A 20,763-nucleotide genomic window follows, 5' to 3' on the forward strand; every position below is an offset into this window, starting at 1 on the left:
CCGAGCCACCCCCACCTCCCCCGCCGCCCCCCGGCCCCGATACGTCATGGAAACAAGGACGTCAGAGCCTCTCAGCCAATCGCAGGCAGCGGCAGCAGGAAAGGAGCGAGCGGGAGGGGGCGGGGCAGCGGCGAGCCGAGGCGCTCGGGGAAGGAGGGGAGGGAGTGGCGTGCAGAGGCGCGAGTCCCCCGCCCCTCACTCCGGCCACCCTTTCCCCACCGCGCCGCCAAGTTCCAATCGCCGGGCGCGCGCCCGCCGGGGCCTCCCCTTAAACGCCCTCTCCGCGCCGCTCGGCTCCCAGTCCCGGTCCGAGCCGCACTTCCCCGCGCGCGCGCCTGCCCGCCCCCAGCCTCCCCGCGGGCCGTGTCACGTGACCGCGCCCAGCCAAGGCGGCAGCGGCGGCGGCGCGAGCTTCGGCGGCGGCGGCGGCAGTGGCAGCGGCAGCGGCAGCAGCTGCGCCGCCAGCGTGGAGCGGGAGGCGTGTGGGTGTGGAGAGAAGGGAGCGCCAGACCGGAACGGGTGAGCGGCCTCCTCCCTCTGCCTACCCCGGCTGTCTCGCGGGCCACCCGGTGCTAACGGGGCCCCTGCCCGAAGCTGTGCGCAGCCCCCTCGTGCTCGGCTCTCCGGTGGCCGCGGGCCCTGCCCCGAGCGGCCCGGGCTGTGGCGCTCACGGAGGGGGCTGCACCCCGCCCGCCGCTGCCGTTGCGGACGGCTGGCGAGGTCGGCTGAGCTGCCCGTGCGGAGCGCGGCGCGCCCTGTGTGCGGCTCTGCGGAGCCGGGAGGCGGGTCCTGCGGGGACGCGGGCGGCCACTCGGCGGCTGCCGGGTTCTGGGCGGGGGCCGGGCCGGCGCCGCCTCCTCCGCCGCCGCCGCCTCCTCGCAGTGCAGCGTGAGTAGGGAGCCCCGGCTGGTGGACGCCGAGCTTCTCGGCTCCGCGGCTGCCTCTTCCTCGAGGTGCAGCCGCTCCTCCGCGTGGCGCCCGGAGCCCCGCGCGCCGGCTGCGGACGCGCCGAGGACCGAGCCCCCGCGCTCTGCGCTGCCCGCGGTCCCTCACCGCCCCGCCGCCCCGACCCTCCTGCAGCTCCCCTTCCTTTCTCCCCTCGGAAAATGGTTTCTGCTGCCGGGCGAGGTGAGTGGCAGCCGCCGCCCGGCCGCGGCGGGGCAGGTCACCTGCGGGGGAGGCCGGGCGGAACGCGGGGGTCGGGGCGCAGCGCGGGGGTCCTGACAGCTGGGTGCCCCGGCGACTGCGGCGGATTCGGGAGAAGTTAGCGGGGGCGTTCGGGGACCCCTCGCGGGTTGTCTCCTGCCGCGCCCGCCCCGGGAGATCGTAAAGGTGAGCGGGTTCCTCGGCATGCGCCTCTGCGCCGGGTCCGGCCGGGAGTCCCCGCCCAGGGCCCGAGGGACGCGGCTCGGTGGGGCTTCGGGTCTACACCCGCAGCTCTTCTCCGAGCCGCCTCTGCCGCGCCGTAGCCCATCCCGCCGCCGGCCGCCCCCGCCCCGGCGCGTGGTGACCTTGAGGGCAGCGGTGCCCGGCACTCCTTCCCCGCTCCTCGGGAGGGTCGCGCCTCTAATCCCCGGCTTCGGCCCCACTGGCGCTCCGCGGGCGGAGAGCGGAGGCCCCGTGTCGGCCCCCGGCCGGGGCTGGTTGATTGATGCGTGTCACACCGGGCGGTGATTACCCGGGAGTTGGAGAGCCGCCTCGCTTTTCTCCCCGCGTCGCCCGTCTGGTGCCCCAGGATGTTCACAGTTGCGTCCGATTCGCGTTTTTGGACTTTGTTTAAAAGACAGACAGACAGACAGAAACCTTGCGTCCTCCACCCCCTTTGGGAAAGGGTCGGTAAGAAAGAACCGCATTCCACTTGCCGGGGTGGGGGTGTGCTCCAGGTATTCCATCGTGCAGGAGAATCCCGTGGCTAAGCTAGTTAGCGACCCCTGGTTCTGCGCCGCGGTCACTAGCCAGGTTGGTCTCGGTGCGCATTTCATTCACCAGTTTTCTGCGGAACTCGCAGAGCTGGTCGTGCTCGCATCCTGTGCGGTGCAGCGGTACTTGCCGCCTAGGGGAGGGCAGGGGGTGCTAAGGGTGGGCTGAAGGGGTCTCTCAATCTGCGGAGGGCTCGACCTTCCTCCGTAGGCGTATTTTTACCTTTCCCTGGGGTTAGAGCGCAGCAGACAGTTCCCTTTGGCTGCTATGCATGCTACTTTTTTGGGTTTATTAATAATCTAATGGCTCCTGTTGGTATCGGTTGCTGTTCATGATAAATTATTTCTATGGATTTTTTTCATACGCGTGTAGGTATATGCATATATCTGGACTGTCAGCCTTTCAACATGGAAGCCTTTGTGTGTTAACCTCCCCCACCTGAGGATAGTCTTATTTTAAAATAAAGCTCTTGTGCAGCGTGGGTGTGTTTTCTAATAAGTGCTGGTAAGGATCTGCTTTGTATGAGCTCTCCTCGGGCAGTGTGTGTGTAACCCTTTGGATGGTGGCCCACGTGAGTGAATGGAGGGCCTTCACCGCCTGCCCTGCTGCCAGCCTTCCCCAGACTCGCTGTCCTTGTGTGTGGCACAGGCGGATTGGGGGAATTAGAGGGATTGGAGGAGAATCTGCTTTTTGCACTTGTGCGTTTCATTTGGGTCCCTCTGACCCTCTTTTTTTCTTTTTCCTCCTGGTGAGTTCAAATATGAAGTACATAGAAACATTTTCCTTAAAGGGAGCCTTTGAAAACTAGTATATGAAATGGGCTTATTTAGCCAAGATTTCAGGGGGACGTTTTAGTTTCTACCTTGCTTTGGATGAGACAGTTAAATTGCTGTAATTAAGGGTGGATCTCTGTCCTGATTTTGGCTTGGGTGTAACTGCAAAGATCTTTGAAAAGTAACTGTTGTTTCCTACCATATAGTCTGCAAAAGTGAGTCACAGTCGGGTGAGCTGAGGACAGAGCGCCACCTTTAATTTAAAATTTCGTGATTTTCTTTTATTAAAATGATGAAAATTCAGAGTACACCTTGATTTTTATTGCGGTTGTCATTACTGGCATCCCCACTTAGATGTATAAGGTGAAATTGTCTTCATTTTTCTATATTCTGTAAATCCTCACTCTTTTAGGGGGGATTTCTAAAATTGTATGGCAAATCATATTTTTTTATGGAAGCTTGGGATTTAATGTAGGATTCTGAGAAGAGGTGAGAAACTTGATTTGTGCTTGGAAAATAACAGGGATAAAGATGGTCTCATCTACTTAGGAAAAGAAATAAGAGAAGTAATAGCTGCATTGTAGATAGATATTTGGTTGCCACCAAATAAGGGTACCTACCAGCATGCTAGTGGTTTTACAATTTTTTTTTTTTGCTTCTGTACTATTAACAGATTCTAAAGTAAACATGCAAAATCTGTAAAATTATTAATCTTGCTTGAATAATGTATAGTAATTCCTTTTTGGTTGTTTTTCATCTTCCTTTTACGGTTTTACTGAGAGTTTTAAAATTACTTGTTTTTCAGTAATACAAATGAGGACTTGTAGCAGGAGTCCTTGCATTCAAAGTTAGTAAAACCGTGTTGGAAAAAGTGGTTTCTATATATGGCTCCTCTCAAATGCATCTCATATAAAAATGAATGGGGTTTTTAATGCTTAGCAAACAAATTCTGTAGTGACAGCTGAATTGGTGAGATTTCCTTCCCTGTCCACTTGCTCACTCCTGTTCCCCTCCCTCCCAAATCAAAAATTTAAGGTACTCTCTCTCTTCAGGCACAGGATACTTTTTGATTACTGTGACTGCAAGTGTAACATGAAAAAATGAAGATTTAGCTCTCAGGTAATGAACAAATTAATGTGTGGATATTACTAAATACAGTTTTAATTGCAAACCACAAGATATGATTGCCCTCCTTTCTGCATTTGTTTTAATTTACCGCTCGAAGTTTCTTCATAGACTACTGTAAAGCATAAGCTATTGAGCTATAGGTAAGTTTTGTTAAGTTAAACAGAAAATCTACTTGAGATGAAAGGTGGCTTATGCTTTTTCAATCTGTGGAATATGGCCCCTGGTCAAAGGACTTATTTGAGCAATTAGGTTGATGTATGCTGAGTAATTACACATTGTTATGCATAGTTTAATAGAATCCTTGATTTGGAGGTTAAATTTACTAATTTCCGTTGTCTGACAAACATGTCAACTTTATTTTGGATGAAACAGTCTCTTACTTTGTGAACTGAGTTGTATAGGTCAAAAGTTTTAAGAGGAGTGGCCAATTACAACTATGGGTGGTCTTTTGCAATGCTAACAAAAAAGAGTATTTACGTTTTTTTTCCTTACGTTTTTACACATGCAGTTGAAACTGGTCGCTTCACTTTTTACTTCTGGGAGTTTGTAATGAGTGAGCTAAAAAACAAAGGAGTAAAGATCAGGAAGGAGAAACTTGAGAAGTAAATTTTTGCAGCTCCGGTAAGAGCATTTACTTGCCTAGTTGGAAGGGAATAGTTATTTTCTAGTGGGTGTCATTATATATAGAAGCGTACTGGGAGTAGCTTATTTTGGAATCTAGTATAGAATTTGAGGTAACATTGAAGGAAAATGATACAATAGTTATGGGAATAATTTTCAAAAAGATAATTTTTAAAAGATTTATTTTTAAGCTTTTACAAATATTTTATATACACATATATACATTGTTATCTTGTTAAAATTTTTTATTATGGAACTTGTCGAACATGAAAGTAGAGTAACATACTTAATGACCAGTTTTGGCAATTATTAACTCATGGCCTATCTAATTTCATTTATATGTTTACACAAGAAATAGATGTGTTATAAATGAGGACATAGGACAGGTAACTGAGTTGGATTCTTAGGTTTTATATTTGTAATTTACAGAATATATTACAAGAGTGTCCGATTATCTCATTGAATCTGAAAGGTCTATTGTTAGGTTCTTCATTGTTTCTGTAAATCTGTTTTATAGCAGACACCCAAAGATAGTGTCTCTAATTTGCTCTCAGTAATAATGCCTTTGATTTATAACATGCTTTATGGTATCTCAGAATGTGTTTACATACTATCTCTTTTGATTCTCACAATAAATAATCCTGTGAGATGAGTAAAGTACATAGTTGTACCTTTTTTTTTTAGGTAAGTAAAATGATTTTTCTAGGTCCTCAGATCACATAGGTAGCAGCTATATTAGCCAGAACTGGACTCTAGGTGGCTTCTAGTGTTTGCCCCATTGCCCTTTCCATTATATATATGTATGTAAGTTTGTGAAAATTACGTAAGTTAATGAAAAATCAGTTTCTGACCAGAGTAAATTTAATAGTTGAATATAAACAGATTTATTTGGGTTTAGCTTTATAAGTTTAATCATTGCTTATATTTGGTATAATGTAAACAGCTCATACCCTGATTTACTTAACGGTTGAGTAAATAAATCTGAACGTATTTGAAATACTGTATTTTTAATATTGTGGGTTGGATTATTTTTAAGTTAGAAATTTTGATTTCAAAGACCTGATTAGGAGTGTCTAAAATCTTGAGTTAAAAATAAAATGGCCTATACTAAAAGTTTCTTCTTTTAATTTCTGCTATAATTTTATTGTGTACTTCTTTTTCTGCCACAACATATTTATTACCTAAATCTTTTAAAAATATTAATTTGTGTAATAAAATTTAGTTGAAAAAGGTCCCAAATGAGGAGATTTTAGTTCCTGAAATCCGAAACCTTATTGTAAGTCTCACTGGGAAGGTGGTGGTTCTCCAGCATTAGTGTGCATGGGCTCACCTGGAGGGGTGAGTGAACGTGCAGATCCTCTGGCATTGCCCCTAGAGTTCTGATTCAGCAGATTTGGGGTGGAGTCCGTTAGTCTGCATTTTGGGAAACACTGATGTTGAATTTATGCCTAGGTTAAAATTACATTATGTAGTAGAGATGCCTTTTATACATAAGAAGGACATCATTGATTTATTTGACTTGGAGCATAGTGGATTTAATGCTTTCAAATAGTTTTGACTGTTTTAGCCAAGTTTCATTTGTGGACTTGGTGGTTTTTGTGACAATTGCAAAACTGATAAATTGAAAATATTTCTGTTATCTGTATGCAATATCTTCTTTCAGAAGATGCGCCTGTGGTTATTTATTAAGTTACTTAATAAGCTTTGTAAACTCCTGGGCGGAATGTTCTTCTCTTTTTGTTTTCGTGTCTCAGTGTCTGCCATTTCCATGTGACTTGAACATGGAGGCTTATTTTTGTAAAAATAATTCATGCTGTGTCAGTACAGTACTATATATTTATGCTTTAGTCTAGCTCTTATTTTTTGTTAGAAGGAAAGACTTTGGATGTTTCCTCAAACTAAAAGGACGTATATTGGTGGATAATTAGTGGTCCTTACTAGTTTCAGTTAACAAGCAGCTATTCCTTCAATAGCAGCAGGTTGGTGCCTAATGATCTTTCAAGAATATTAATGATATAAGACATTGATAATTTACCCTTCTGTGCATTAAAACAGAAGTTACTGCTATTTCACTTAAATGTTAAATAGTAGTTTGTATAGTTCAACAGTCTATCAGAATTACATCCATTTGATGTAACATCCATTACATCCAATCTTACATCCGTTTGATGTATAAGCTAATCTTTTTGAACTGTTTTATCTAATACTGTATACCACATATGGATTACTGTCTATTTAAGACCAATTTTAAAATGCAATTGTTTTTGCTTCATTTATAAAATACAGTAAATAGCCTGCATCTGTATTTAAAATGCATTTTTTTTTTTGAAATTGATTTCAAAGCAGGTCCATCTCAAGACTGTGCAGAACATTTTTTTATTTGTTTCAAAACTTAGGCTTGTTGGCTACGCTTTAGGATGTATTTAGGAATCATGGGTTATAATTTACTAGTTATTGTGAAAATCTAAACTAATAAAGATTTCCGGCAGATAAAGTACAGGTAAACTTTTCACCATATTCTTTTAAAGCTATTTTTTATTAAATTTTTCCTAGGACAGTGTCAACTATTCTAAACAATGTGCAGTGTTTCAGTTACCTCTTTGGTAAGAATATTATTTGGTATTTCTGAGTACAGTAACTTCCAACAATATGGTTTCTTAAAATCTGGGATACCTGCTTTGTATTAATATTACTGTCACCTGGGCCTCTGTGGGAATGACTAAGGATCGTTTTGAATGGACCAGTGCTTGCTTACACTGTGAAATCTGAGATTACACTGCTTGACTGTGAACTGGTATGACTACTGTAAAGACCTTGTGAATTTAGGAGTAAAAGTTACATTTTCTGAAAAGTAGATCTTAAAAAGGATTTGACTGTTTAAAAGATACTTTTTAAATAACTTGATTGTTAACAATGTGGATTTATTGTTCATTGTATTAACGTAGTGAGTTAGTTCACTCCCAGAAGAATTTTAAACAATCTTTTATTCTCAGAATTCTCAGATCTGCTGCTTTAATCTGTCTTTCATATTTGTGCCAGAACTTTCTTGTTTTTAAATGGCTTTCCTGCTGTCATTTCTTCACTAAAACTTTCAGTGGTTCCTTATTTTTCTCTATCAAGATGCAACTTGACTCTGAAGACCTTTTATAAAGCAGCTCAGTATTTTCTAAAGTGTGTTTTTAGAACACTGGTTCTAAGAAATATTAATAGGGGTTTCATGGGGGAGAGGGGCAAAACCGAAATCCAAGATAAACTGCAGGTTTATGCAGTTTTCCCATTTGGGACGTCACCTATGCTTTGATGTGCTAATGTGGACTGAATCTATCTAAATGTGTTCAGTGTTTTGCTCACCTGTTTTACAGAGCCCTTTTAGTGGAGCATCTCACCTGTTACTTTTCTCCGTTACCTAACCAGGATCATCACTTTGCACACCTCCAGGGGGTGCTGTTCACATAGAACACGGTATGAATCATGATTCCTGGAGTTGAGAGCAGTGCTGTGGTACTGTAGTACTGCTGACCGCCCACTCTGTAACAGTCATGTCGTCGGGCAGGCTCCTACATATACCCTCCCATTCCCTTTGCTGTGACTGCATGTGTGTTTTTCCTCTCACCTGATAGAACCTTTAATCTTCTTGTCTGTCTAAATGTTTCCTTCCTTCAAAACTCAGTCTACCTTTTCTAGTCGTTACTCATTAATTTTCTTGTCTGAATTTTTCTACGTTTGTAGTCTGAGTCATGCACTATTATATATCCTTTTGTCTTAGTAATTTCATTTGGAGATAATATAGAGGAGTTGAGATAAGACCATGGGTTCTTGAGATATATGGAATTTTATCCAGCAAATGTTCAATCAGTATTTTTTAGCGTATTCATTTCGGACTTAGACGTTGTGTAGCTTGTGTTGTTAAGGTAAAGCAGATAAGGTTGAGGAATTTTTCTTGGAGAATTTTTAAAGCCTTTTTACCTTTGAAATTGGCTCAGATGACTTCACAGGACAACCTGTTTTACTTCTGGAGCACAGCTACATTTCATGGAATGTTGCTAAGGCAGTACAATTTAGCTTCTGTACAGGAAGTCTATTCTGTTTCTTAATTTCAGTGTAGTAATTAATTTGTCCATTTTAGATTTTCTTCTGATTGTAATTAGTCATTATAGTAGCTAAAATTTATATCTTAAAATGACCTGTTTCACATTTCCTTTGGCTTGTGACATCTTTTCCTTTCATCAAGATTGATGTTCTTAAGATGTGCGTGTTGGATCTGTAATCCATTAGCACATTGCATGATGTAAAATGCCATAATTTGAAGCATATATTATGGTTTGAAATTTAAAATATGATACTCTTGTACTTGCTATTTATTGATAGGAATACTATTGGAGCTAAGCTTTTAAATGTCTGCTTGCTTCCGGTTCTAATTTTTCTGAAAGAGTTCTTTTCCATGAACTGAGAATGAACTGTTAGCTCATGACCTAGTTCAGGATCCCTATAGGCATCAGGAAGAAGTGTAGGTACACTGTCTCTGTTCAAGTTTACTTAATGCCCAGTAATGTGGTTTTTCTTCTAACTGCCTGCCTTAGGTCAAGAAAGGAAAGCCTGTACTTTATCATTTCTGTTGAATGATCTTGTAATCCACGAAGGCATAATTTCAAATGTTAAGCAATTAATGATTTATATAGATTTAGTGTGTAAGCTGTTATATTAAAAAATGCTTGGAAAAATGTTGCTCTCTAGAGATTATTCATTTTCTAGTGATTAGCACAGCTGCAACCGTACAGGTGCGCTGCTGTTGAGTGTTCTCTCAACCCTTTTAAATTTTATAGACCTAATTGTTGGTAAGGTATTGTAGAAGGAATTCTAAGACTTGCTGCTTCTTTCACATTGCAACAATAATCATAATAAAATTGTTGATCAAAAGAGGAGTGTAGAGTGGTTTTGGTAGTGGAAAAAAAATTAAAAATCTGTGAACGTGGAAATCAATGGAACCAGCAGAAGTGAAATGGATTAGAGAGTGATCTTTTCCTGCTAGATTTGATCTTTTCCTACTGGATTTGATCTTTTCCTACTGGAACACACGAGGATGATGTTGGCGTATATTCCAAGCGGCCTTGCTAATAGCTAGAGTTATGTGAGATTTTCAGTTCCCTTGCTATAATTCTGTCCTTCTCTACTTATGCCCCAAATCAAGTGAGCGATGATTTAACTGTTCTTTTTTTGTTTAAAAAGTGACTCACCAGCTTCAGGTACTTTACTTTGGACACTCCTGACTCCTAATTACCATGGAGAATTACTGAGTTAAAGGGCACCAGTGCAGATAGAGGGCTGAAAACAAGGAAGGTCAGTCAGTGCAGTGGGAAAGAGATGATGGCAAAGTCGAGGAAAAGGAGCTCCTCAAACCTTCTGAACATCAGGTATCAGAAAAACAAGCATCAGTCAGTCAGTCCTTCTCTGCATGCACAGCAGATTTTGGGTGATGTTTAAATTCTCCTGGCCTTGAGCTTAAACGCTGCTATTTTTATATATGTAGTTGAATACTGGAGCTTACCTGATTCTTTTTCACCTCTGGACCTCTTGCTTTTGCAAGGAATGCCCACCTTTCTCAGGGCCTGTGTATCTTTATGGTATTCCTCTGTGTGACTGAACCTAAAACTTCTGATTTTGGTTTTTACTCTGTAATGTTATCTTAAGTTCTCTCCAGATTTAGATTTGAGTTTAATCTTCACCACTAAAAAGCCAAGTGATCTGGGGTAAATCACTTGATTTCCTTGTTACGTCCCAAAAACGTACAAAATATAAAGACAGAGAATTTTATTAATTTCCTTCTTGGAAGTTTTGACTTTAAAAAAAAAATTGTATGGGGGGCCGGCCCGGTGGCACAAGCGGTTAAGTGCACATGCTCCGCTGCAGCGGCCCACGGTTCTCAGGTTCGGATCCCCCGCACGCACGGACGCACCGCTTGTCAAGCCATGCTGTGTCGGCGTCCCATATAAAGTGGAGGAAGATGGGCACGAATGTTAGCCCAGGGCCAGTCTTCCTCAGCAAAAAAAGAGGAGGATTGGCAGATGTTAGCTCAGGGCTGGTCTTCCTCACAAAAAAAAAAAAAAACATTGTATGGCCATAGTAAGTCTTCTTTTCCCCCCGTCCTGGTCCCAAATTTTCAATCATTTAATTCTTTGTTCTTTTAGGTTTGCCTGCTAATTTTGTCTTTTAGCTAGTTTATCATCATTTGATGTTTCATCTGTGATATGCTGTGTCTCATTCATGAAGATAATTTAGCTTTTCAGTAAATGTATTTATCTAAGATTTCCAGTTAAAGAAGTGGCATATAACTGGCATTTCTCGGCTCCCTGCTAAAAGTATACTAATGAGAGTGAGTGTGAGTTTACATATTTACGTTAAGATCCCCAGCCTTCTTCCCTCGCTTAGCTTTCAGGATGCTGGCCAGAGTTGAAGTGTCTTCTCGGAGAACTCTGACCAGCTCAAGGGAAGGGACCTAAAGATTCTGACGTTGGCTCTGTGTTTGTGTGAGGGGTTGTCCAAAGAAAATGTGCCAGTCCGATCACCCCACAGTGAACGCCGTGGTCAGAAAGCCTGCATGTGAGTCCAGAACTCCTGTGTAGCTTATTTGTGTCGTATTCTTTTCTCTCCTACTTTAAAACATTTACTACAGCCTTATTAAGGTATAATTGACAGGGCCAGCCCCATGGCTTAGCGGTTAAGTGTGCGCTCTGCTGCTGGCGGCCTGGGTTCAGATCCCGGGCGCACCCACGCACCGCTTCTCTGGCCATGCTGAGGCCGTGTCCCACATACAGCAACTAGAAGGATGTGCAGCTATGACATGCAACTATCTACTGGGGCTTTGGGGGGACAAATAAATAAATAAATAAATAAAATCTTTAAAAAAAAGTATAATTGACATAGAGTAAACTGCGCACATTTAAAGTGAAAAACTTGAGTTTTGATGTATGTATACTGCAGTGAAACTACCACCATGGTCAAGTTAATGAGCACAACCATCCCTCTAGAAATTTCCTTGTGCCTACTTGTAATCTTCTTCCCTCCGGTCCCATCTCCCACCTCCTCTCCTCAGGCAACCACTAATCTGCTTTCTGTTATTATAGATTAATTTGAATTTTCTAGATTTTTATGTACAGGGAATCACACAGTATGTGCTCTTTTTTGGTCTGGCTTTCATTCAGCATAATTTTTTGAAATTCTTCCATGCTGCATTTATTAATAGTTTAATCCTTGTTATTGCTGATAAGGACTTCATTGTATGGATATACCACAGTTTGTGTATCCATTTACCTGTTGATGGACATTTTGGATTCCAATAACGTGTAGTGTCTAGATCTTCTGTCCACTTTTTAATTAGGTTGTATGTCTTATTATTGAGTTGTCGTTTTTTTAATATACTCTAGATAAAAGTCCTTTGGGAAGCGTTTGTGTTTGTACTGGCGTGGAAGGAAGAATGGTGTTGAAAGATATATATAACACCTAAAACTGAAAAAACAAGCAGGAGCACTGTTAAGTGTTTTTTGTAGAAATGGTAAGGTACTACAATGAAAGACACCTGTTCCTTGTTGCCTCTGCGTGGAAAATGGGGTAGGAGGACTAAAAGAACTACTATAAAAAAAAAAAAAGAAAAAGGCCATGTAGATCTGTTTCTCTAAACAAACTTGATGCACGTATAAGTTTGTCAAATGAATACATATATGGAATAGGTGTACACGTGTGGATAACCCTGATATGTCACCTGTCGTCCGGTTCTTGTGTCTATGTGCAGCCTTGTGCAGTTTAGATGCAGAACTCAGTATTATTTTGGATAAAAGAATCCATTTTTAGAAATGCATAAGTGAGCAGTGCAGACTTGACTGGAAACTTCTTTAGCAAAAACAGTCCACAAACAACTTTAGGTCCTTGATTTCTCCCTCAAGTCTTCCTCCACTTTGCAAGTTCAAATTCCTCATTCCTTTGTTATTTAGAACAGTTAGTTGTCATCTTTGGTTTCTTGAGTTCCCTTGGGGTGTCCCTCACCACCACACCAGCACTACTCCACACCCCCCCCCCCAAGTAGCTCATAAAAATATAAAGGCATTATTTTTCCAATAGTTACCTCTAGCCCTCTCCCGACTAAGAGTCTGGTAGATGATTTCTCCATTTCTTCATCTGGATAAGTATATATTCTTCTTAATGTTAGAGTTTGATCCCATGAAATTTGACTTGAGATCTGTAATAAATCTGTCAAGGAGTACACTTTAGTGGATATGTCTTTACAACTGACCATATTTTAAAATTCCAACCTCTTCATTAATTTCCTATCTTCCCTTTGAGGAACTTGATATTTGACTGAATTTCTTCCTCTTGCTCTTTCTTTGAAGGAAGTAGAAGCTCAGAGAGAGACAGCCCTCATCTCTTAAGAGATGTTAGAATTAGAAGGGAAAAAAAGAAACTAATGTTCTCTTGCCAAGGTGCCATGAAAAATAGACCAGCTCTAAAACACACTAGTTACTTTGACTAGATAAAGGGAAGTTAAAATTATTGAATAAAATGAACACCTGTGTAGCTATGTTCTACCTGCCAGGTACTGTTCTAAGCAATTTACAAATATTAACCTGTTTAAATGAGTGGATTCTCTGGGATATTTGGGAGAGATATTCTCTACCAAAAAAAGATGAAAAGAGTTATTAATTCTTTTAAAGGGAAATCCTAAAATACAATGACATACATAACCTTTTTACCAATTTAAAATGTAACAACACTGTTCTATATTTTCCAAACATTATACAATGTAAAAATGAAACAAAATCACTTATAATCCTACCTCTGAGAAATAGCCAGCTTTAACTTTTTTATTTACTTTTGATCTTTTAAACAATTTGTACACCCGCTAGGGGCCGGCCCGGTGGTGCAGCAGTTAAGTGGGCGCGCTCCGGTTTGCCGGCCCAGGGTTCGCTGGTTCGGATCTCGGGCGCGCACTGACGCATCACTTGTCAAGCCATACTGTGGTGGAGTCCCATAAAAAGTAGAGGAAGATGGGAATGGATGTTAGCCCCGGGCCAGTCTTCCTCAGCAAAAAAAAGAAGGATTGGCATCAGATGTTAGCTCAGGGCTGATCTTCCTCACAGGAAAAAAAAAATTGTACACCTGTTAGCATGCATGAGATAATGTAGGTATAATTGTGTGCTTTTAAAAAGCTTTAAATCCTTTTTCTCATGTTATTAAATTTTTTTCATTAACATCATTTTAAGAGTGTAATATTTCATCCCATGGCTGTTCTCTTGTTACTGGATGTTTGGGTTTTGAGTTTTTCTCTCATGCTAAATAATCTTTCAGTGAACATCTTTTTTTATAGATGTTTATCTTCACTTATGATTGTTTCCTTTGTAATTATTGGATTTAAAGGATTTTGGTAGTTCGTTATCTTTTGATTAAGATTTTTGCCATCCTCTTTTCTGTGAGGCTGGCTAGGTGTTGAGATTCTTTGTCTTTTCTTGCTGTGTGTATAGTTCATGCCACTGACTTCTAGATCTTTGCTTTACTTTCTCACATTCTTGTAGCACTTTTAAAAATTCATATTTTGTTGTCGGTTATATGTTTGACGCCTCCATGAGATGTTCAGTTTGAGAGCAGGGACTGTTAGTCTGTCACTCACCCTTGGCACAATGCCTTATGCCCGTAAGGTTCCTAATGAGTCTGGAAGGAGCATCTTGTGTCCGGTGTTGATCTTGAATGCACTGACACTTGGACTCCGGTAAAATGCTTGTTTTTTCTCTCCTTAGAAACTGTAACATGCTTGTGGTGAGAATTTATCACAAAGCACTGTTTCTTTTAACTTCAACTGAATAACATGGCAGCTGAATGACACTATTGAAGAGAGAAATATTTTGTTATAACTATGCTATATAAATTTAATTATTTCTGAAACAGTTCTACCATCCCTGCTTTTAAAGGATAAGATAGACTTTACTAAGTGGAATAGAATACTAAGAAGCCCATAGAAATGGAAGTTACTTTTATTTCAAAGTGCCAGTGAATAAACAGTTTTTCTAAAATGCTTCTTTGCAGATTAATGTTAATCTTTTTTTTTAATAGTAGAGACAACTCTATAAAAATTTAACATCTAAACTTTTAAGTGCAAGTGTTCGGTAAGAGTCAATCTAAAAAAGTGAAGGTTCTGTATTGTATATGAAATAAAACGTTCAAGTTTTAGGGACATGTCCTAGCAGACTCTTCCTATGACATTGTATCTCAGTTGTTTTTTTTTTAATTCTCAGACGTTGAATGGAAAACTTAAGATTTTTGATAAATATATTCCTTCAAAAAATATTTATGTGATCCCTGTGCTAGACATTAACAACTGAGACCTGCCAAGAAGAGACACTGTTAGGTGAGCTGTAAGTCTGCCTCCCTCAGGGAGCCCACGTTCTTTCTCGGTTTCCTTTTTTGTGCACTGATTCATCAGGTGTTATATGCTTCCAGGAACCAGTGTGAGTGTGTGCACATGTCCCTGGCCTGGTCTGTGATCTCTTCCCATAATGAATGGGATATATTGTTTCCAGCTATTCGTATACAAACAAGAAAGGCATTTTGGAGTCAGCTGTCAAACCCTCAAATCTCAGTAATTTTGCTACCATCGTCCTACTCTTGGAACTCTTGAGAGTGATCTCTGTCCTTCTGTCACTGTTAGTTCTGGAGCTTTTTTTAAAGTTATACCGAGCCCTGCTTGTGTTTCCACATACAGCTAAGGTGGCGAGCCAGGCTGTCAGTTCTGAGTTGCATCATGATTTTGGACTTGCCCCTATTATCTCCTTTCTTAATGCATACTCATAGGTTCAAATTGAATGTTACCCCAGGCGGAGGCTTTATTGGTGAAGGTCTTTGTGTTGAAAGGAGGGAAAACTCCTCCTTTGAGGAGATTCTTTGGCCATGCCTCTCCTATATGTTTGATACTAAGTAGCCCACTAAGGCAGATGCCCCAGAGAGTTGAAAAGAGAGATTATAAGTTAAAGTTGTAAATGTACGCAGTTTGGAGTCATCATCAAGTCACTAGATTGTAGTGGTGTTAAGGACTAAGATAACAGCTGTAGAAGTGGGATGTGATAGGGGAGGGAGACATTATGTAGTTGATTGTAACTTTTTTACATTTAGTTAGTAGATACACGTTAATATATAGGTATTTGAATATACAAAGCAGGTAATTTTTTTCCTCTCAAGTACTGCCTCTGAAATTGCTTAAACAAGTTATAGGTGTAAAAGGATCAAATGTACCAAAATAACTGTATCCTGCCATTCCTCCAATGAAGAATGGTCTTCTTGTCGTGGAATACAACTTAGTGGACTAATTGCTATCTGGAATGCCTCTGAAATGGGAAGGAATGAAAGAGGAAGGAGACTGGAAGCGTGGGGAGAGGTATGGGATAATTTCTCTCTTAGCCTGAAGGCTGTTATTTATCTAGCTTCCTGAACCATGTAAAACAAGTAGAGAACCAGGAAATTGGCAGAAAAGCTGTCTTAGAAGCCAGAAGTTCCTGCATCACAACTCTCAGTGCTTCACTCCACTTTAGGTGTTTACTTGGTGTGTTTACTAGTATTTTAAATACATTTCTGTAACATTTTGATAACTGGTTTTCCAGCACACCTCAGATGAGAGCAGATTCCGAGAAACCGGGAAAGTTGTTCAGAAACAAGCATAAGTATTACAGAAAGAATTGAAAATTGGCATCTTGACAGTGAAAAAGGAGATTTCTAAAATCATAAATAGGAATTCACAAAACTTAATCGTCAGGGAAACTTGCCTTCAAAAACTCTGTGCTGCTCCCCCTGTGGGGAATATCCTCAACTGGACTAGTCATCTTTCAGGACTCATCATGAAACTCCTTCATGAAGCCCTCCCAACCTCTCCAGAAAATTAGATGCATCTCCCCTGGCACTTCCTGAATTCATGTCCACTTAAACTCTGAGTCCCTGTCCTCCCCCATCTCTGCTGTCACAGAGGTCACCTGGGGTTGTACCAGGAATCCTTACTGAATTACAGACATGCCTGGCCTGCTCACTCTTCTCCACATGCTTCGTACCTCATACTCCCCTTGCCTAAATTCCTCATTATTACAAAATACTGCTCTTCCTTCAAGACACACTTGAAAAGTTAGTTCTTTGATGAGACATTCCCCCAGCTTCCCTAGGCAAGGTCATTTCTGTGTCTGTGTTGCCATCACTTTGTATTAAGTCATTGTTTTCTTGATTCTGAAACATCCATCAGAAAATCAGTTATTGATTTAATAATAGTTGAGGAGAGTAAAATGAAAAATTAAATCTACATACACAAACAATTTTACTAACTGAAAGAAGTATCTTATAGGCGTATTCCACTTTCTTCGATATAGAATAATCTGAGTCGAAGCCTTTTCTGAGTTTTAAGTCATCTAAATCATTTTGGCCATTGATTAAGAACAAAAACATGGTAACATGAGGCTTTTTGTAACCTGTAGTCTGTGATCTTAATCTCCTTAACTCCTTTACAGTTGACCTATAACTTTGAAACTTAGTAAAGTATATAGGTTTTGTTTGCATTTCCTATTGGTTAAAAAGGGTTTTTTTAATTGTCTTTCTGTTTTTTAAATTTTTTGTCCTTAATGTAGTAGTAACTCTGAGTGCTACTGCTTAAAAAGGAAACCTTGCCCTTTCTTAGTTTCATAATTCTGTGATTTTCTGAGAGGTGACAAATTCTGTTCTCTTTAATTGCTTTGCCTGGCATGTGACAAGCAATCTTGTATAAACTAGCTTTTGGATTCAGTGTTACTTCTTGATTATAGACTTTGAAAGATATTTTAAGCAAAAATCATGGATTCAAATTCCTATTGACTCAACGTGGAAAAAAGGGTGGACTTTCCTATGTTATGGGCTAAAAATGCTGGGAAGTGGAAGGAATGATTCCTGAAGTATATTGGAGCCAAGGAAATATGCTATTTCTAAGATATCATTTATTATCTTTATCTCTTTGCAAGTTCATACTGCTAGATAAACAGAATTCTTCAAGGGCGAGGTCTAGGTTGATGGTAGTTTATATCTCCAGGACCTAGCTTAGTACCTGACACATTGTAGGTCTTAAAAAATGAGTAGTAATTCTTAGTGGTTACTTGCCGGTTTAATTACATTTGAGTTTTTAAAATTGTCCAAGATAATTTTCTGGTATATAGTTGGAAGTCCTTTGTGTAAAGTATTTAAACCTTTTTTCTTAATAAGGATAAGCTTCAGTTTATGGCAAATATCTCATAACCCGATTCCACTGAGTAAATAAGTGCTTTTGACATGAAGAGTTCGAATATTGTACTAGTAACAGTCACAGACTTCAGACCACTGCTTTAGTTAAGGAAAATGGATTGGGCTTACCGGCTTTAATACTTGAGGTCATGAGGATAAAGAATCTGATTTTCTTTTATGGTTAGAAGAGGATTGATTGTGTCAGAAGCATGTTGCATGTAACAGTTGGTGTCGTTTATTCTGTATAGCAGCCCTCCAAGTAAGATGATGGCTCATTTCTAGAGAAATGAGCAGTTCACCTGCCCAAGTGCTGAGTGGCAGAGAAGGCATGTGGGCCCAGCTCTCTAACTCCCTGGTCTGCCACTCCTTCTGCTGTACACTGGTGAACCTCTGACGTGTGACCAGAAGTTTAATGTCAGGAGCTAGATTTTCTTTTTCTTTTTCTTTTCTTGGAATTAAAATGTTCTTGGATGATTTTGGAAGTGCTTGCCTATTTACCTAAAGATTGATGAAAAATGTACAAGAGGCTAGAGATTTGTTTGATTCTTGCTGACTGTAAATATTGACTGCAAAAAGCCAAATTTAAATCTAGTTCTGCTTAGGTTGTGGGAAGATTGTGCCACACATTTAAAGTGACAAACAGTGAAGGCTTGATATTATCCTGAATTTTAAAGGGAGAATTTATGCTACCAGAGATTTTAGGAGGAAACAGTAATTGTTGATGAAATGTGGTGTTTCTGATGATAGCTGGGGGAAAAAGTTAAGGTCTATGGTAGAAAAACATAACGTTCAAGATCTAAGGAGGCACTGATCAACTAATCAGTGATAAATAATAAATGGTAAAATACATGTTTGTTAATTTTAAAAAAGCATAATTCTGTTGAATTCATCCTACAAGACTGAACAATTCGTTTGGGCTTAGGATATTAACGTTCTGAATTGATTGCGGACGTTCAGTGTTATATCTCCTTTCATAGACACTTGTCTCTGATAACAGTTTCTATGATATTTTTTTTTTACCAGTGTCCCTATAACATATAGTGTGTGAGCCATCTACCCTATTAATGAAACTTATTTACAAAATTACTCTTGATGATATATCTTCAAACAAATGAAGATTTACTGTCTTGGAGGATATTTTCTTTAAAAAAGTACCCCAGGATCTAAAGGAAATTTCAAAATTGGAGTGCTTGAAATGTGTTTCGCAATGGCAGCCTTATTAGGATGAGCTAAGGTAAGTAATTCTTGGTGCAAAAATATTTTTAGGCTATATGTGTTCTGATACATGTTTTGCTATATTAGTTATTACTTTATAGTCATACTGCATAGTAAGCAGCATCTAGGACAGAGTAGATTTCTTAGATGCTCAGTAAATGCTCACTAGAGAAAATTCACGTATCCGTAAAGTTTATAATGGGAATTTCTATACATTTTTATCCTTAAACTATAGAAAGTCAAGCAGTTGATACAAATTTAATTCAAAAAGTGAATTTCAGGTTTGTCATAGGATCAGCAAAATTCAATGCAGACCGTGACAACTTCTGTTTTTATATTATTTTACAATGACATTTAATATTTAGAAAACACTTGCTGAACTTCTGTATACATAACACTGTGTGTACTGTGTGTGTGGGGAAGGGTAGGAGGTAAAAGTGAGAATACCAAAGAAGTGTCTCCCTAACTGGTTTATGATATGTTAGGTAAGATAGATGGACTATAAGTACTAATATAGCAAACTAAAGAACAGGTGAGGATTAAGAAACCATATTGATAGTTTATATAAAATGTGTATATATGCAATGGGATATTCTTCAGCCATAAAAAGAAGGAAATCTTGCCATTTGCCACAACGTGGATGGACCTTGAGCACACTATGCTAAGTGAAATAAGTCAGACAAAGACAAATACTATATGATCTCACTTATATGTGGAATCTAAAAAAAAAAATAAAAACAAAACCAAACTCATAGATATAGAGAACAGATTGGTGTTTGCTTGTGGGCGTAGGGGAGGGGGCGGTGAAATGGTTGAAGGTGGTCAAAGGTACGAACTTCCAGTTATGAAGTAAGGCATGGGGCTGTAATGTACAGCACGGTGACTATAGTTAATAGTACTCGCGTATTTGAAAGTTGCTAAGAGTAGATATTAAAAGTTTTCATCATAGGAGAAAAAAATTTGTAACTGTATATGGTGACGGATATTAACTTACTGTGATGATCATTTCACATTATATGCAAATATTGAATCACTGTGGTGTACACCTGAAACTAATACAATGTTATATGTCGATTATATCTTTAAAAAAGAAAAAGAAACATATTGAGTATAGGTCATTCGGAATAAGGCAACCTCCAAGCTGCAAATTGGGAATTTGCTGTTTTTAAGTTCCATTTTAGAAGCGTGAAGGTTATTACTTCTATTAGTCTGAGACCATAAAGGTGGCCAGATGGAAGGGGCTATTGCACAATTCACTTCCAGTGTTTTGTAAGTGTAGTAGGTTGGGAGACCAGAGTGAGGTGAAGCTTAGCTATTGGAAGACTCAATTTCCTTCTGAATCAAAGAAAAATTAAATTATCTTTAGTGTTTAAGCTACTTTTTAAAATTATATTTCTTTGGAAACTGATAATATTAAATCAGGACCAGAGTTGCCAGATTTTAGTAAGTAAAAAATACGGGACACCAAGTTAAATTGAACTCCAGCTAAACAATGAATAATTTTTTAGTATGAGTGGGTCCCAAATATTAGATGGGACATACTTGTATTAAAAAATTATTTGTTGGGGCTGGCCCAGTGGCGTAGTGGTTAAGTGAACGCTCTCCGCTGCGGCGGTCCAGGGTTCGCAGGTTTGGATCCCAGGCGTGCACGGACGCACCGCTTGTCAAGCCATACTGTGGCGGCGTCCCATATAAAGTAGAGGAAGATGGGCATGGGTGTTAGCCCAGGGGCAATCTTCCTCAGCAAAAGGAGGAGAATTGCCATCAGATGTTAGCTCAGGGCTAACCTTCCTCACAAAAAAATAAAAAATAAAAAACTATTTGCTGATTGTCTGAAATTTAG

The 20,763-nt window shown here is 40.4% G+C and overlaps 1 protein-coding gene across 7 annotated transcripts in view; it reads left to right on the forward strand.

Moving 5' to 3' along the window:
• Positions 1 to 438: 438 nt before the first annotated feature.
• ATP2B1 (ATPase plasma membrane Ca2+ transporting 1) overlaps positions 439 to 20,763 on the forward strand; it is a 120,681-nt gene continuing 100,356 nt past the window's right edge. Inside the window, exons 1-4 of one of the 7 annotated variants that reach the window (XM_058568682.1) lie at positions 471 to 519; positions 3,746 to 3,812; positions 4,330 to 4,442; positions 18,729 to 18,939. The gene's annotated coding sequence lies outside the window, so the exon portion shown is untranslated. Of the gene's footprint in view, positions 520 to 944; positions 1,129 to 3,745; positions 3,813 to 4,329; positions 4,443 to 18,728; positions 18,940 to 20,763 lie in introns of those variants that run through there. The other 6 variants (XM_058568685.1, XM_058568683.1, XM_058568686.1 and 3 more) reach the window with 6 other exon arrangements.

The sequence above is a fragment of the Diceros bicornis genome, chromosome 25 (genome assembly GCF_020826845.1).
Source record: "Diceros bicornis minor isolate mBicDic1 chromosome 25, mDicBic1.mat.cur, whole genome shotgun sequence".
Classification (NCBI taxonomy): Eukaryota; Metazoa; Chordata; class Mammalia; order Perissodactyla; family Rhinocerotidae; genus Diceros; species Diceros bicornis.